The sequence below is a fragment of the Ceratotherium simum genome, chromosome 37, assembly GCF_057802395.1.
Source record: "Ceratotherium simum simum isolate JZ-2026a chromosome 37, ASM5780239v1, whole genome shotgun sequence".
NCBI lineage: Eukaryota > Metazoa > Chordata > Mammalia > Perissodactyla > Rhinocerotidae > Ceratotherium > Ceratotherium simum.
The window spans coordinates 2,259,392-2,278,598 of NC_141936.1; positions in this window are offsets into that span (position 1 = coordinate 2,259,392).

A 19,207-nucleotide genomic window follows, 5' to 3' on the forward strand; every position below is an offset into this window, starting at 1 on the left:
TCACAGGAGAGCTGAAAGCCAGTCCTCCCAGGTCAAGACACCCTTCCCCGCCACGTGCCATGATCTCGTCTGCCAGAGAGGGGCGCTGGACATGCGGCTGATCATCAGGGTCCCTTTGTCTCCTCCTGGACCCCATGCTTCATTTAGCCCCAGAGAGACCTCCAGCCTGGGGGAGAAGGCGAGGGAGGGGGACGGAGACCAGCAGAGCGGCTCCTGGCCTTCACGCCCTCAACCCCCCGGCGGGTGGGTGTGTGCCCTGTTAGCAGGACCCCAGTTGCTGGAGTGACAACAGTGTGACTCCCAGGCACAATCTGAGCTCAGAGCACGGCTGGCTCTGCAGAAAACACCATTTTGTTTGCCTCAGACGTCAGCAATGTTCGCCGGGCAACCGGCTGTGGTGTTTGGGGCTCTTCAATGTTCCCATCTGTCAGACCAGCCTCACATGAGAGCCAAAGCCTTGCTGTTTCTCTTTCTCCCAGTAAAATCCCTCCTCGGGGCCAAGCTGCGTCCCCAGTCTGCAGCTGGAATCAGCAAGAGTCCCCAGGAAGCTGAGAGGCAGCCACGGTCAGTTCTCTGGGATTCCCATCCCAGGGGCATCCACTCCTCACTGCATCCTGCTCTCTGATTTAAAAATACGATTTTTCAGTTTGTCTGCTGTATCTGGTTGCTCCTGTGGGCTGTCACGACCTCCTGCATTCTGCATGGAAGCACTTTCATTACAATTTTGAGCAAAGAAAACAGAAGGCCTCGAATGCCGGACCACACGCAGCAGCCACTGCGTCTGATAAACGGGCGCCTGTCTCCTCTTTAAGGTCAGGCAGGTGACCCCTGGTGTGATGAGGGAGGAGGGTGACCCTGCCACATGCCTTCTCGTCGCATGACCGTTCACACAGGAAGGGGCCACATGGCCAGCACCTTTACATGAGGCACCCATGGAGGTGGATGTGCATGGACGACACCCACAGGTGAGCCCGGAGGGACCCGTGAGCCCAGGGAGCCCCAATTCTGTCACATGCTCCCTTCGGCCAGGGTTAAATCGTGGCTGTATCCTTTCAGCTTATTCTAGGGTGAGTTTTACTTACAATCACTATTGGCACATAACCAGTCAAAGCAGCATACGGGTGTGAGACACTGTCACCACTGCAAAACATGAGAAGTTTCAATGTTAACCAAAGGCTGCAGTTTTACCTTCGAATCACCTGGAGACCGTCCATCTCAGAACTGTGTGACATCCGTTATGAGCTTTTACAAACCTGGCTTCCCTGGCACAGAGCTCCACATTTCTGAGGGAAAACATGATCTGTGGTCATCTTCTGTGAATAAGGGTGTGGGAATTCCCTCAGAGAAATTTCCTCTGAGCTCCGGTCCCTCCCCCAGGGCCCTGGCCTCATGTGGCCTCGAAACTAAGGAGGGCTTTCTCCCCACTGCACGACCTCGCCAGGTAGGGTACACTGCCCAGTTCTCCCACCGGGTCACTTCCTTGACCCAGCGCCCCTGCCCCACCCAGGCTGCTGCTGTCCCCTGCCTGGAGTCACCTCCTCACCAGGACCTCTGCCATCCCCTCTCCACAGGCAGGCCGTTCCCTCCCCAAACCCATCCCTGACTAAGCCCCTTTGCTGAGCCCAGCCCAGGGTCTGCTCTGCTTAGAGTGAGCCCCACCTGCTTGCGTCTGTCTGTGAGCTCGGCGCCCCTCCATCACCCACCTGCTCTCACCAAGCAGCCTTCTCTATGTCCTCAGGAGGCCCCAGGGTGTGTCTGTCCTGTCACCTCCACAGATCCCCACACTCAGCACAGAGCCAGGTGCAGACGGGGCTCAGGAAGTATGGGGGAATGAATGAATGAACGAATGACTGAGGGAGCCCAGGCCAGACTCCCCAGCTCCCCTGCCTTAAACATACATATGGGGAAACAGCCTATTTTCTGCAACACCTCTTTTGCCAAGGGAGCGGGGTCACCCATCAGCATATGCCCCTCACCCTCCACCCACTATAGCTGGTGCCTGGTTGTGCCAGGTGGCGCCCCCAGTGAACTGGCACGAGACAGAGGGTCTCCACGCGGCCCCTACTCAGGCCACCTCTAAGGAGGGGGCAATATAATGTCTCATTTTTCGGAAGAGGCTGTGAGACACAGAGGGTCTGGGGTTCACCCAGCCTTGAAATGGCAAAGGCCCCTCGCGCACATCTCAAGCAGGGCGCAGGGCGCAGGGCGCAGGGCCTGGTGCCCCCAGGACAGCGCGAGGGTCCTGGAAGGATGCAGCAGCCTCCACCCCACCGCTTACTTCCCACCGGCCCCCAGAAGGGCTCTTCAAGCCCTTACTAATTGGCATTTACAAATAATGAATTACCGCATCCTGTGCTCCTTGCGTGCAGTTGGAAGCCCCTGAAAATGGCATGTGCATTGGTGCCCCGGGTCCCTGCCTGGGCCCTGGATGGACACTGGGGACCACCTTCCAGGCCTTCTCCAGGAGGGGCAACCCAAGCCCAGGTCGGATTCAGGGCACGTCCTATCTGACAGATCCAGGGCTCTCCTTGGGGACTCCGGGTGGTGCTGGGGCCTTGAGGGCACTGCAGGCTACAGGCCTGGAGGGGATGGGGGAGGAGTAGACGCAGTTCTGGGCAGGTGTTTCACCGCAGGACCCCTAAGTTGTCCCTGTGTCACCTGAGGCCCTTCCTTGTCCCATCAGGGTCACATCCCTTTCTGTCATGCCGGAGAACCTGGCTGAAGGTCCTGTCCTGTGGGAAGAGCAGAGCCCTTGGGGACAGTCCCAGGATAGCTGGGGGTGTGGCCCCTCTGGTGGCTGGGACTGAAGATGGTGACTGGCTGGGGGAGCTGGGCAGGTAGTCTGCTCTTGTCTCCGTGACTGCCCCAGGCCGCTCTGACAGACCCAGACTACCGTTCGGGGGGCCAGAAAGGGTGGCATCGCTGGGTCTGGCGGTAAACCCGGAGCCACAGGCCTGAGCCAGACCCCGTGGTCCTCTGAGGAGGGCAGGCAGACAGCCGGGCCCTCCTCCTGTCAGATCCCAGAGGGGCTGTTCTCCAGACACTGCTGATCCACAGCTTCTTATTCACGGGGCCCTGCTGCACCCTCCAGTGAGTTCCTGCTGCTGGGTAATCAAAGTGACTTAGTTCTAGGCCACATGGGCAGTATCTCAACACCAAAACGATGTGAGATGCTCTTGTTGGTGGCGCAGAAGGTCCCCATTGGCGGTGGGGGGGGAAGCAGGTGCCGGCAGCCCAGGGCAAGCTGCTGGGGGCGGAGCCTGCCGGGTCCAGTCCCCCACATCCAGCCGGGGCCATCATGAGCTGGGCCTGGGTCTCCCCCGTAAAATGGGGCATGGGGTTGAAACAGTCTCTGAAGCCCCCACAGCTGCGTAGAAAGGTTCTGTTCTTCGGAGATGGTCCGGTGAGAGAAGCCTGATTCCTGTGGACCTGATCAAACCTTCTCCAGGCTTCTGGGGGCGGGGCAGGAAGTACTGGGCGGAGGAGGGTGCTCTCTCCTCTCATCCTAGTTCTGTCCCTCCTCCAACCGACTTCCCCACTCAGGGCCCGGGGCACAGCTCCACGGACATTGGGGGTAGATTTTTGGATGCAATTCTTTCCATTTGCCCGGTATTGCTGGGTGTCTGTCTTTCAGACGACGGTGCACTCTGCGGGTATTTGCTCCGGGACCCTCTGCTTCCGCGCAGCCGTCCCACCTCTGATTATTCCCTTTGTACTTCGCTACTTCTCTGGGCACCATTTTCAGAGCAGACATTGGGGTCCCCCCGAGGCTTTGCGGGTCCCAGAAGCAGCTCGCTCTCATGTTTAGATACTAGCTTAGTTTAGATACTTAGTTGGACTCTAGGTTTAAAATTAATTTCCTTCAGTCCTTGGAAATGTTTCTTTGTTTTCTTCTAGTTCTCAGAACTTTGTTGGGCAATCTGATAATCTGATTGGCACTCTCAGAGGTTAACATTTTCTGAGAACATCTAGGATTTTATCTTGCTCTTTGATGTTCTTCAATTTCTTTTCCATGTGGGTGTGTTTGTTGTCTGCCTGCCCTTTCAACCTGAGGCCTCTGTTCTTCCTTTCGGATGAAGAAATCCCCTTATCTGGTTCTTGAAATACTTAACTCCTTTCTGTTTCTCTCTCTGCCTCTGCGACTTCTGTTTTATGGATGTTGAGCGTCAACGTCTACTTTCCATCTCTGAACCTCCAATTACATTTTCCACCTTGACTCTCTGCCCCTGCTAGATGCCCTGGGGGGCATTTCCTGACTAGATCTCCCGTGTCACTGTCACTATTCACTGCATTATTAATCCCATCCATTCCGTCCGCCATGGAAAGTGCCGTTCTCCACACCCCACGTTTCTGGCTCATTCTGCCTCCTGCTCCACCTTTCCAATGCCCTCCCTTCTCTCCTGGATGGAGTTTGTGAAGGCTGCTTTCAGTTCCTGCCCTGCCTGGCCCGCTGATCCTGGATCGCCTGGTGAAAGTGCTCTGTGCGGTGTGCTTTCCTGTGGCATCGATCCCTGTGTGTTTACATTCCCATGGGGTGGGCGTGGACCTCAGCCACCACGGCTGGAAACAGGCACCCAAGGGCAGGGCTATAGCTAGCCAGCTGGGTGTGTTGAGGGAGATGAGCCAGGGGCGAGTTGCTGGCTGTCGCCCGGCTGGACCTCGCTCCCTTGCCCATCTGCGCTGCCCTGTCCCCAGGGTTCTGTCTTCTCCCTCAGCTGCTGTCAGCTCCCCTCTCTCTGGGTGCAGCACCTCCACTCCACCCCCTGCTCCCTCCTGCACGCGGATATGTCACTTCTGCTCCTTGGCTTCTCAGGCGTATGGTGGTCCTGCTTCGTGGCACATGGCACTGCAGTGTTAAGTTGGGGAGGGAGCTGGTAGTGCGTCAGATTTCACCCGGTCCTGTTCCCACAGCAGTAAAGCTGCTGCTGCATGATGATGGGGCTCCTGATGTGAGGGCTCGGTGCGCCAGAGCTCTTGGAGCATTTGACGGGCAGGCGAGTGATGGGTTTGTTGGAAGGAAGCATGGGGCCTTTGACTCCCGTTAGAAGCCACTTGCTCAGTTTCAGGGAGGCTGAGGCCTGGGAGGCAGGGCTGGCTGGGGAGACGATGGGACTCTGCAGATCCAGAGGCACAATCCTCCAGGCTGGGAGGGGGCCCTGGCCCTGACACCTTCTCTTTCCCCGGGTCTGGGCGGGCAGACCCAGTCCTGGTGACTTGGGCAGGTACAGCTCCCTGCCACTTGTGGCTGGGGACTGGGGAGGGGACAGCCAGCCTGGAGGCAGCCCCTTCAAGGCTATCAGATCTGCCCGGTGCACATGTTACTCTCTCCAAAAATGAACCCATTGTCCTAGGAGACAAACCTCTGGAATGTTCTGTTGGATTCAAAAATAAGTCCATGCATGATATTTGGCATCTCTCCTCAACCCTGGATGCCAAACTCACTGCTGATTCCGTCTCAGGGCTTCCAGATCTTCTCACCTTTGACCTCTGAGTCAGCGTGGAAAGTTCCAGCCTCCCTTTTTGGATCCAACTCCCAGCAGGTGTGGTCTAGGGCGTGGGGGCCGAGTCACAAGCTTCCCCTCAGATCTGGAGTCTGGCTGTCTTGGGGGATTTACATCGAGCCCCCTCCTCCCCATTTCCCGCATGTCTCCGGAGGGAGATTCTAATCAGCCGCAGGGCTCAGTGACGGGAAGTTTCCACGGGGCCACATGGGGATTCCGGCGACCTCTGACCCATGCCAAGGATCCCTGGGAAGATGGAAGATGGAGGTGCTCTGGGCCTGCCCTGGGAGAGCCCAGTTTTCCTGGGATGTGAGATTGCTGGCAGCACCTCACAGTGGAGGCTGGCCATGGCCCCGGGGCGGCCAGTGTGTGGGAGGGTCAGGGGGTAGGTCAGAGGGGCGGTCACCACAGCAGACCCCTCAGAGGAGGCATCCTGGGAGAGCTGGGCCTCTGGGGGTGCTGCCAACAGAGCAGTGACATCATGACATGATGGCGTGAAGGGGGTCTCGGCTTATAGGAACCTCGGGCAGAATGCTATGTTTTTGATCTAGGATTGAAACAACCATAGTCTGTACCTAAAATTCTGGAGCAGGACCCTTGAGCAGCCACCGGGGATGAGAGCAGGGAAGACAGGGGGCAGGGGATCTCCTCGCCGTTGTGTAGGGCCCAGGATAATGCTGCTGGCCCCTGTACCATTCAGAGAATCCACCTAGGTGGCTTTCCCCTGGGCGAGCACGTGCCGGAGCTGGCTGAGGATGGCCACTGAAGGACCAGCCCTTATTCTCTGTAGGCCTCCGGCCTGTGGTCAAGCCTGCCCAGAAGGGAGGGTGCAGGTAGGAGCCCTGGCTTGCCCGGCGCGAGGGAAGGAGGGAGGGTGCTGGACTTCATTGCTGACAGCTCACAGCCACCTGCAAGCACGTATCCCATCCGGACCTGCATGTCCCTGGAGGGTGGGTAGGTCTACAGCGTCCGTCGACCTTGGGGAAACTGAGGCTGGGAACCACCAAGTGGCTCCCCAAGGTCTTTCAGCTAGTATATCACAGAGTGCGTCTGCCTGAGGACAAAGCCGCCCCTTTGAGCCATCTGTGGTTCTGCAACCAGCTTGGGGTGGGGTGGGCACACCTGTTTATCACGTCTGCAGGATCCCAGATATGGCTCGTTCAGGGTGCGGGGCACCATGTTGAAGGGGAGGCCGGGGGTCTCGTTTGTCCAGAGGATGCTCCACCAGGACCCCTGGAGCCTGTGCTGTCTGTGGCTGGCCTGGGCAGTGCCACTGTCCGTGCTGAGGCCACTAGGGGACCCCCACGAGGCCAGCGCACCTTTGACGGAGAGTTGGAGGCCATCCTGGGGTGCTCTTACACTGGGCACAACAAACCTGGGAACCCCCTGTCCTCGATCTCTTCTTCCTCTTCCAGACTCGGGGAGGCTCCTGCATGCATGTGCAGGCCAGGGCCCCAGACGCCACGGATGCCGCGGGGCGTCTGCTATGCAAGTGACCTGTGACGTGCTGACTGTGGGCCCCTTCTGCTTGCACGGAGACCCACGTGGTTACAAAGGCAACACTTGAAAACCCCTGTGCTTGTCCTAGGATCAGCCTAAAAAAAAAATCTCTGCAGCTTGAGAACAAAAAATAGTCACAAATTGTTTAGGCTGTCATAAAGAAAGGACATGAATTTGCTTTAAAGGACAAACATTTACCATTCTCGATGTTATTTTTGAAACTCTCATAGGCGAGGAGAGATTCTGAATTGAAATGACGCCACATTACGATGCAAAGGATTGTGGTGACCTGGTTAAACAGCTGCACCATCCATTTGCAATATTAAGCAGGACGATGGCACAGACACAAAAGGAAGATGTGTACAGACGGGTCTCAGCAACCGGCCATTTGTTGTAAATGTGGCGGTGACTTTTGGCTCTCTGTTGGGAAGGCAGCCTGCCAGCCCAAAGCCAGGCCATGGCGATGCACAGCATCCACGGAGCCCTCCACGCTCTGCAGCCCCCTCTGCAGGACCCGCGTGGGTGTCCAGCCTTTGCTTGCATGTCTCCCTTGTCAGCAGACTTACTACTTTACAAAGAATGAGTCCCTTTGTGGGGACTGATACTGGCCCTAAGGAGCCCCACACAGTCACTCCTCAATGCTGCCGTGTCTGGTCCAACGGAGTCACCTGGAAACCTTCCAGTCATCTGGAAGCTTCCAGCATAGTTTGCACGCCCTTCTTAAAGACTTACAGAGGAGAGGGAAAAAGCCCCAAGAAATAAAAAAGACTGTACTAAAGAGCTGGGAGTGCCTAATTACCAATCCCCCAGCCAGGCCTCTCATCAGTGGTGGGGTCTTCCGAGTTTAGCCATCATAAACCCACGCGTTGACTGAAGGGAGCAGAGGCACATCTCCTTAGGTGGCATTTTGACATAAATTCTCTTCAGTCCGTCTTATCCTGGCACTTCACAGGAACAGAGCCTTCCCCCACGAGCTCCTGTCCACCACCTACGACCCGAAAGGGAGACTCGTGTGCCCTGCTGGGGTGGCTCCCGGCTGGCCTTTCCATCCTGGAGCGGCGGGCTGGCCAACATGCTTGGCGATCCCCGTGTGCTCGCCCACAGCGGACATGTGGAGGGGAGACTGCTCCATATAGTACAAGCAGATTTCAGCAGAGACAGCAACCGACAAGAAACAGACGTGGCTTGTCTTCATCAAGGATTCTGCAGAAAGAAATCCAACCCAGGATCAGATCCTAACAAGAGGCAAACAGTTTGCACACAGCCATCAATGAGAGGCGCTTGACATAACGTCTTGCAAATGGTGGCATGCGATGACAGGCCTGTCTGCAGACGGGCTGATGGGGAGTTTCGTGCACAGACGGTTTCTGTGAGCCATCCTTGTGCTGCTGCACTTCGTTTTTTCCGAAGTGGCTGCATTGACTGAAATGATCTCAGTGGTAAGCTACTATTAACATGCCACAGCCCCCACACATTTTTTTCTTTACCAAAGTAATTCAAAACAAATGTGTCAGCAGTAACAGCACATGAGAATGTTTGCACATTCTGATGTGAAAGCATGTGGAAGTTTCTGGTGCCTTCTAGCTCTTGTTGTCATGTGCTTATATGAAATGCAGTCAACAGGCAGTGTGTGGTTCCCACTCCAGCACAGTTATAAAGACAGTCACCTGTACCCATTTTCATCTGGTGTCACCACCACAACCTAGGTGTTCTGCATGGATAAATTTCCTGTAGCTGCTGTAACAGATTGCCACAAGCGTAGTGACTTGAAACAACACAAACGTATTATCTTGCAATTCTGGAGGTGAGAAGTCCTAAAATCAAGCCCTGTCACCAGGGCTGTGTTCCTTCTAGAGGCTCTAAGGAAGAATCTATTCCCGTGCCTTTTCCACCTTCTAGAGGCCGCCTGTATTCCTTGCCTCATGGTCCCTTCTACTGTCTTCAAAGCCAGCAGCATAGCATCTTCAAATCTTTCTCTCTATCTTTCATCTTTGCTTCCATTTTTACACCTTTTTCTCTGATTCTGACCCTCCCACCTCCCTCTTTCCCTTTCTTTTTTTTTTTTTTTGGTGAGGAAGGTCAGCCCTGAGCTAACATCTGTGCCCATCTTCCTCTACTTTATATGGGACGCTGCTACAGCACGGCTTGACAAGCAGTGCATTGGTGCGCGCCCGGGATCAGAACTTGTGAACCCTGGGCCGCCAAAGCAGAAGGCACGCACACTTAACTGCTTGCACCACTGGGTGGCCCACACTCTTTCCCTTTTAAGGATCCTTGTGATGACATTGGGCCCACCCAGATAATCCAGGATAATATCCCCATTTCAAGATCCTTGCCTTAATCACATCTGCAAAGTCCTTTGATGTAAGGTCACATAGTCACAGGTTCTGGGGATGAGGGCATGCACATCTTTGTGGGGCTGCTATTCTGCCAGGTATGAGCAAATGGTGCACTGGATTCTTATTTTTGCAGCTACCAGATTGGCTAATGTGTATTTTGGTACTGTGAGATTCATGTGTTCATTCAGCCATTCAACCAACATTGATGCAGTGCCCCTACATGGAGTGTCTTGGACCCCGGGTATTCTCTGAAATCCCTGCTGTCCCTCTGGGAGAACACAGCCTGCTCTTTGCACACCTGCCCACTGTGGCCACCCTTCATGTTTAGAGTTCTGCTGAAGCCAGAGCTGAGGATGCCACATTCAGAAATGAGAAAGGAATTTAAACATTTCACTATAGAAAATCAACTAAATGCAAAAGAAGACAGTAATGCAGGAAATGAGGGACAAAAAAGCTCTAAGGCATATAAGAAACAAATAGCACAATGGCAGAAGTATGTCCCTCCTTATCTGTAATTACTTTAAATGTAAATGGATTAAACTCTCCAATTGAAAGACAGAGATTGGCAGAATGGATTAAAAAAAAAACATGATCCAACTGTATATGTCTACAAGAGATTCACTTTAGATCTAGAGACCCAAATAGATTGACAGTGAAAGGATAGAAAAAGATATGCTATGAACATAATAATCAAAAGAGAGCAGGGGTAGCTATGCTAATATCAGACAAAACAGACTAAGTCAAAAAAGGTTACAAGAGACAAAGAAGGACATTGTGTATTAATAAAAGGTTCAATACAGCAAGAAGATATGACAATTCTGAACATTTATGCACCTAATGACAGACCATCAAAATGTATGAAGCAAAAACTGACAGAACTGAAGGGAGAAATAGACAACTCTTCAAAAATAGTTGGAGGCTTTAATGCCCCACTCACAGTAATGGATAGAACCACCAGACAGAAGACAAGTAAGGAAATGGAGGACTTAACACAATAAACCAACTGGATCTAGCAGACATTTATGGAACCCTCCACCCAATAACCACAGCACACACATTCTTCTCAAGTGCAATGGGACACTTGCCAGGATAACCATATGTTAGGCCACAAATTAAGGATCAATAGATTTAAAAAGATAGACATCACATAAACTATCATCTCTGACCACAACAGGATGAAGTTAGAAATCAATAACAGAAGGAAAACTGGAAAATTTACAAAATTGTGGAAACTAAACAACACACTTTTAAACAAGCAATGGATCAAAGAAGAAGTCACAAGTGTAATTATAAAATACTTAGAGAGAATGAAAATGAACACACGACATGCCAAAACTTAGGGGATGCAGCAAAAGTAGTGCTGAGGGGGAAATTTATAGCTATGAACGCTTACATTAAAAAACAAGAAAGATCTCCACATCACTAATCATCAGGGGAATGCAAATCAAAGCCACAGTGAGATGTCACCTCACACCTGTCAGGATGGTTACCATAAAAAGATAGGAGATAAGAGTCGGTGGAAAGAGGGAACCCTTGTGCACAATGGGTGGGAATGTAAAGTGGCGCAGCCACCACGGAAAACAGTATGCAGGTTCCTCAAAAAATTAAAAATAGGACTATCATATGAGCCAGCAATTCCACTTCTGGGTATTTACCTGAAGGAAACAAACATCACTATCTTGAAAAGACATCTGCACTCCCACATGCATTGCAGCCTTATTCACAGTAGCTAAGAGAAGGAAACAACCTAAGTGCCCATCGATGGATGAAAAGGTAAAGAAAATGTGGTATATGCACATAATGGAATATTATTCACCCATAAAAAAGAAGTAAATCTTGCCATATGCAACAACATGGATAGACCTTGAGGGCATTATGCTGAGGTTTGTTCCTTCCCATGCTCCCTTCACTGAAGGAGAAAACAGCCCTACCCCTCCCTCCAAGATGTCCTGGGACCCTGACTGCACAGTGCCAGGAAGACGGGAGCTGTCATCATGGCGCCAGACCCTACTCCCAGGTCTCCGAGTTCCACACGCCCTGGGTGTCCATCAGCAATGTGGACCCTTGACGTGAGTTCTGGGTGTGGGAGGGGTCCCAGGGTCAGAGTGCTGCCAGCCTGGGAAGAGGGGCGGAGACACCCCTGGAGGGAGGGTCTGTGGAAGCCAGACCTCCAGGCAGTGGGCGCCTCTGGAGTGGGTGGCCCTTTCGGGTGGGGAATAAGAGCTGCAGGATGGGCTGGTGGGAGGAAAGGGCAGCTGCTTCTGTCCCCCACTGCTGCCCCTCCCGCCTCCCAAGTCCCGCCCCAGCGGGACCAGTTCTCCCCAGAGCCCGACGGGACGGGGCCTGGACGCGGCTTCCGAGGGAGTGCCACCAGTCCTGGCTCCCGGGGAGGCTGTCCCCTGTGGGGTGTTTGGGGAAGTTCCATGAAAACGACAGCGAATTTTAAAACTAGGGTTCAGAGTCATTTTAATAATCAGACATTAAAGTAACGACGAGAAGGGAGGCGGTGTGTCCGCCATGGTAGGGTGGGCCCTGGCATGGCGACTCCTGCTGTGCTCCACATCCCTGTGTCCCTGTCACTCGGAACAGCCAGAGCTCAGTCTCACGGGGGTACCCTGTAAGGACTCCCCACGTGCTCGGGGTTACCCAGAGGCTTGCACAGTGTCAGGGCTGGCCAGTCCCACTGCCTGGGATGGATTGAAGTGGCTTCAGGGAGTCAGAGGACTGGGCCTCGCTTGGGGGCCACCTGCCTCTCTCCAGCAGAGCTCTGCCCTCTAATCCCCAGGCCAGGCCCCGTCTGTCTGCTCCTCCGTCTACTGGAGGGTGGAGACCCCTCGCCCTGCTTCCCCAGGCTCTGCAGCCATCCAGAGGCGTCCTGCCCTGCTCTGCTCAGTGCTCCGTGATTGTGGCGGGTTGAGTGGCGCCCTGCAGTGCGGACCTTTGGGATTGGCCTCTCCTTCTGGGGCTGGCGCGAGGGGCAGCACCTGGGGCCTCCAGCCTAGGTCCCGCATCCTAGGCCTCCACCCCACCTGTTGCTGGGAGTCCTCCCGGTGGAAGTGGCAGACACTGTCTCACTGTTGCCCTGGCACGGTCTCGCCCTGGGGGAACAGCTCCTCCATCCTGGAGTCAGATGGCTCTGAAAGGTCATGCTCGCCTTTGAGCATGGAAAGGGGAAGGAGGCTGTCCCTGGGCCCCCACCCTGCACACACAGAGTCCCATTCATCCTGGGCACGGCTCCGACATGGCAGGGCGGGCACCCGCCCAGGAAGGGCCCTCTCACCACCCCACCCCAGCCTCAAGCGGGGAGCGCTACCAGGGGTCCCTTTAACTGGACTGTAGTGGGGCGGATGCTGCTGGAACGGTGCACTTACTCTGCCTTGTCTCATGTAGGGGCCGCCCTCTGCCCCGTCCCTGCACATCCAGCAGGCGCGGTCTAATTCAGCTCTTAAACTACCTCTCTTGGCTCCAGGAAAGCCAGCAGACCATCCCACGTGTGCTGGTGCCCACATGTGCACAGGCCCAAACATCCCTGGCAGTGGGGGGCAGCCTCTGCCCTGGGGAAGGGGATCTCTGGTCACTGCCTCTGGGCTGAGAGCTCTGGACATGGCCCAGGGGCCTTGCCCATCTGTCCTAACCTGGGTCATCCTGGAGGGGAGGGCGATGCTGCCCTAGGCAGTGTGCAGGGTCTCAACTCAGTTCCAAGTTCCTCTGGGCCAACATCTCCAGAGAGCAAATTACCTGGCCATGCACTGGGGTAGCCAGAGGCAGATGTGGTGTTGTGTGCTGAGGAGATCTAGGGTCTCACTGTTCCTCATTCTCACCTACCCTATTCAAACCAGCCCTGCCGGGTCGGCCCTGTCCATGCCTACCTCAAGATCCCAGTGCCTCTGACTACTGGACTTTCTGATGCTCTGAGGCTCCAGATGGCCCGTTTCCTCTCAGCTCTCTGCCCCTCTGCTCCTGGCCCCGCTGCTGCAAACCTCATTTTCAGGTTCTCCTGGTCTCTGGAGGCAGACATTCTTCCCCTCTACTTTTTGGTTCCCATATTTGGTCTGCTGTTCGCTGGGGCCTCTGCCCCCACTCTCTTTATGCTTCTGGGTTTATTTCTTTTGCTTATAATCCCTCTCCTGTCACACTGGTGTGATCTTTGAGGCTGATCAGAGACAAATGCACTTGTTCCATCCTGTGCACTACCTGGAATTCCTCAAGCATCTTGTTCAAAGTTGTTTCTGAACCTCAGACGCACTGTGTCCATGATTTTCTTCTGGCTCCCACATTACCATCCAGTGGTAATGACGTGGCTGTGCGTGGGCACTGTGACCACGAGAAATGGTGATCTCAGTTACTCAATGAAACTTCGAGGCTGAATTCCAGGATGCTGTCTGTACTACATGTGGATGAATATTGTAATAATACACTCCCTACATAAAACACAGCGTAACTAGACAGAACAACCCAAACCCCACGGATGTTATATGTAAACACTAGGTGACAAGGTGTCCCCTCAAACCCTGAAGTGCCAGAGGTGAGGACAAACCACCAATGATCACAAGACGTGGTCAGGGTGGCGTCTATGTGGGAAGAAGCAGCAGGAAGCAGTGGGACAGAGGAAAGGCTGGAGACGGGGAGAATCCCCAAACAGCAGCAGGTGTTCACTGGGAAGCATGTGGTTGCTCTGAGAGCACCCGCTGAGACTGGAGGAGAGTTTGCCCGCTGGGATCGGGAAGGTGCAAGGAGCCCGAGGTAAGGTGTGAAGACACGGGAGTGTGTGGCCTCCAGGAGTGGAGTGGAGTCCGTCTGAGCAGGATGGAGGCATCAGAGAGGCAGGAAGGAAGAACAAAGCCCAGAAGTCTCAGGGAGCAAGTGCCACACTGTGAACATTGTCAGAACACAGCAGGAGAAAGTTTTCATAACAAAAAGGAGAATAATGTGCCTATAGGCAATGAAAACACAACGAGGGGCCGGCCCGGTGGCATAGCTGTTAGGTGCGCGCGCTCCACTTTGGCAACCTGGGGTTTGCAGGTTCGGATCCCGGGTGCGCACCGACACACCGCTTGTCAAGCCGTGCTATGGCAGCATCCCATAGAAAGTAGAGGAAGATGGGCACGGATGTTAGCCCAGGGCCAGTCTTCCTCAGCAAAAATAGGAGGATTGGCAATGGATGTTGGCTAGGGCTAATCTTCCTCACAGAAAAAGAAAAAAAAGTTAGAAAAAAAAGCACAACGAGACATTCCCTTAAGACAGATACAAATCATCACTTACTACTTAATAATGAGCGAAAAGACATTAAGAGGGTGATATAAGACATAAAAGATCAACATAAATCATCATGAGAAAAACTCATAAATGAGGTGACATAATTTCAGAGAAAATGAGAAATTAGGTGAAAAAAATCATTTCAGAAATGAAGAGCAAACTAGAAGAAACACACAAGAGAATAAACACAACAAACAATGCCTTAAGGAAAAAAAAAGGTCAAAAGTAAGAAAAATTAAAAAAAAATTTAAATAAACGGAAAAAGATGTGAGAGAAACTGACACATATTGCAGATTAGTAAAGATGATCCAAGATCCGGATAACAGGTATCCCTAAACTAAAGCAGCAGAGACAAAGTGAAAAACGGTAACAATACTGAAAACCACACCCGAGACAACGCTTCTGAAATAGAAAGAAAAAGGTTTGAAATCACCTATGGAAAGAGCACACCACGTGCCAGCCCAGCACAGTAGCTCAGGACGTGGTCTCATAAAATCACCAGATCTGAAAGAAAAAGAAAATCATATTTTGGCAACTGAGCCAAAGGAGCATGTAAATCACAGGAGAAATAAAATTCGTTTATCACCAGACTTTTAGACAGCGACTCTTTATGCCAGAAAACATGGAGTAAGATATTTAAACCTATTTTCTTAAGGAAAGAACACACAAACCAAAGATCTTCTGTCTGGCAAATACTGACTTTCAATCATAAAGTGGACAAACTGTTATCGACATGCAAGATCTCGTGGAATATTTCTTTCGTGAGTCCTTTCTGAGAAGTCTTCTAGAAAACAAACTTCAAAAAACAAGAATCACAATGTCAGAGAGACGTGACGTAAGGACTGGTGTAAGTATTCAATGTAGTTACTGGTGGAACTAAAGCTAAGGAATGGCGAGGGGAGGGGGGAGCATGGGGTAGGATGTACTCTGACCATGCAGATTAAATCATTGAAAATGGATGGAGAGTGGGGAGAGCGTGTGCACACACTTTAAGCTGTTTCCAGTGGTCCTCACTGGCGGTGGTAGTGTGAGCGTTTTTATTACAAGAGGGTTGTGTGTGTAATGAGGAATAAAGCAAATGAATAAATACGGACTATTCTATCATTGCCTATGACCCAGGAGGCAGGAGTCACAGTGTAGAAGAAAGGTGATGGAGATATCATATACATGAGACTATAATAGTAGTCCAGAATTTAAATTGGAAATATAAGTCGTGCACTTCAGTTTTTATCTTTAGCATGTGTGCGTGTGCACACACACACCACACACGCACACCACTTAGCTCTGTCCAATGGAAAGGTAGATACAATGCATAATTAACCACTAGCTCTGACTGGGGTCTTGAAATATTATTTCCCACAAAGCAGAACTAGTGATCTTTAGAGAAATAACTGATTCTGAATCTGGGTGCAGAGATGTCACTTGAGTCTGGAGCACCCAGTCACACGACACAGCGAAGAAGCTCTCACGGCTTCCTGGGTCATGTCTGAAGGATGCAGGTGCTCACCTGGAGAGCCTTCCACGGCCACAGAGGGGCTTTCTGAGCTTCAGTGAGTAAGAGAAATGCAATAGATGGAAAGCTATAAAATATGCTCAAATCCACGGTTCCTTATAGAGATATGTATCGTTATCTATTGCTGTGACAAATTGCCTCAGATCTTGGTGACTTAGGACAAGTGTAAACATTTCTTATCTCACTCGGTGAGAGAGTGAGCTACTGCCACCGGCAAGGTTCCAGCCAAGGGAGGGTGCTGGTGGGGGGGGACACTGGCTTCTTTCAACCTTAGGTCCCCTTGGTGGCCAGCCCTCCTTTTACCCTCACATGGGTCTGTATGTCCTGAAAGAACCAGGGCAGACCTAAAAGCTCTCTTCTGGAGGTGGCCCCTAGTCTTGGTGCCCGGGCCAGCTGAGTCCTCAGTGCGTTGTGAGCCTTGCATAAGATGCTCAGGAACCACAGTCGCCGCTTAGGTATCAGTTTTAAGTCATTCCAACTTAAATTTGGTGGCCCTAGAAAGATACCAAATTGCAGGATCTCAGACAACACAGCTTACTTCTTGTGTGGGCAGCCCCAGGTGGACATGGTGACTCCTGGGCGACAAGGATGAACTGGTTCTGTCTTGCTCCTTTGCCATCTGGAGGGGCTGCCTGCACCCACGTGGTCCGAGGGCTCACTCCCACACCTGCGCTCTCTGAGTTTGCTCCAGCTGCAGAAGGAGAGACAGGGGATTGGACGGTGCGCCCTTTCTCTAGGAGGGTGTGCTCCAGGCGATTCACACCCACTTCTGCTCACACTCCCTGGGACAGAACAGAGTCACTCGGCCATGCCAGCTGCAATGTGGGAAACCTAGTATTTATTCTGGGCACTTAATTCCCAAGGGGAGAAGGGGAGAAAGCCTGTCGGGCACACCCAGCGATCTCCGCCACCTGCGGGCTGCTCTTCGCCCATCAGAGGAGACAATGGGAAGAGTGAGGAAGTGACTGTCTCCTTGTCCATTCATATTCAAGTCTCTCCCTAAGAAAGGATTACACATCCTGTGCTGTGGACTTCTAGTGTGCCACGGGACTTCTTTGGCCAACGAAACATGAGTGGAAGAAATGCGGTCACTTCTCAGAGGCCTGGGACCCCTAGGCCTCTTCCCCTTTCTCCTCCATGACTGGCCACATTTCTGATGGAGGCAGCTTCCCCAGGCTGGGGGCCAGGGAAGGTGATGTGGACCAGATCCTCTGCTGACCCGTGGGGACTGTAGCAGGAGTGAGAAATAACTCTTGGCTGTGGCAAGCCCCTGAGATCTGGGTGCCATGTGCTACCAAGGCATAACCTAGCCTCCCAAGGCTGATTCTTACCCCATGATATGGTGTTTCTTTTCTTTTCTTTTTTTTTTTTGTGTGAGGAAGATCAGCCCTGAGCTAACATCTCTCAGTCCTCCTCTTTTTGCTGAGGAAGACTGGCCCTGAGCTAACATCCATGCCGATGTTCCTCCACTTTATGGGGACGCCGCCACAGCATGGCCTGACAAGCGGTGCGTCGGTGTGTGCCTGGGATCTGAACCCGGGCCGCCAGCAGCAGAGCGCGCGCACTTAACGCTACGCCGGGGGGCTGGCCCCCCAAGATATGATGTTTCTGTCAGTGTCTATGAGTGTGTGTGTGTGTGTTTGTGTGTATGTGTACGTGTGTTTAGAGTTGAGAGCGTAAATTGTAGGCAGTTCAGAATTGTCCTTTTACTCGTTAACTTACTCCAGAGCCTTTCCCATTTCATTCAAATTCTCTACCCATTTTTAGTCGCTTGAGGACACGTCAGTGGTCAGATATGTCACATTCTGTCTAACCCACGCTGATGATGGACATATGGACTGCAGTAGAGTTTCTGTTATTTTACACAATGACGTGAAGTTTATCTTTGTACATACATCTTTGAATTCCTTATTATTTATTTAAATTAATTTCTGGAAATGAAATTTCTGGGACAGAGTATATAAACAATTTAAGGTTCTTCATACTTATTTGCCAACTTGCTTTCTAGAAATACTATATTGATTTGCCCTGTCGTTGGCAAAATATTAGTTCATATCTCACCCCAAGCTCACCAGCACTATCGTTTCTGAAAGTCTCGGCAAATTTGATAGAGAAAACCTGCTATTTTGCTCCTTTGTTTGTATTCCGTTGATTAGCACGGAATTTAAATAGACTTTAGAAATATGTCTAATAACTGTTTGCATTTCTTTTATTGTGAGTTTTTTGTCTTCTTTGTCCGTTTTTTTCTATTAAGTTCCTAGTGTTGTAAAATAGTAATTGTTTACTTTTACCTTAAATCAATGGATTCACATGGTGGAGATGTATTAATGGACAAATTGGAAAATCCGTTGGGTCATAAGTGTCAACATTGTACTCTTTGAACTCCTTCTGGTTCTTGTCTGTCTGGTTTTCCTGGATTTACTGTCTGGTTTTACTCTGGATTTCCTCATGATACCCTGGAATTTGGGATGATATGCTCACACTGCTAGTTTATTTGCCATCCTCTGCTGTCTTCCTGCGATGGCAGGGGAGGATTTAGCTCTTTAAGCCCCCTGATCACAACGTCCTATGACTTGGGGCTCACTCTCTCATTGACCATCTTCACCGTAATCGTCACTAACTGTGCTCACCGTTCTTTCTCAGGTTCTGGCTTTGTGTGATGGAGATCTTAGCTCCTCCACCCCGCCCTTCACCTCTCCCTCTCCCTCCCACTCCCAGCCTCTGCCGTCTGACACTTTACTTTCAGCTTGTCAAGGTGGCTGACATTTGCCATTCTGTTCTGAAACTATAGTTAAGTCTTCTTCATTTTACCCAAAATTTTAAAATCTAAAATGTAAAAACCAGGAGTGTTTATCTTGTTGTGATTAGGTAAGGATTTATCTTAAAGCCCCCAAAATTATTTATATTATTTAATTGAAACTTGGTTATATTATTTATTTCAAAGCCATGATATTATTTCCTTTATGGTCTAGCTATTTGTTTTTCCTAGAATTATTAGTTGCCTTTTTTTCCTCATAGTGTCTTTATCACTCAGTGAGCTGTGTAAGACTCTTCAGGATAGTAGCTGATCTGTGAAATCCTCCCTTCTCTATGATGTT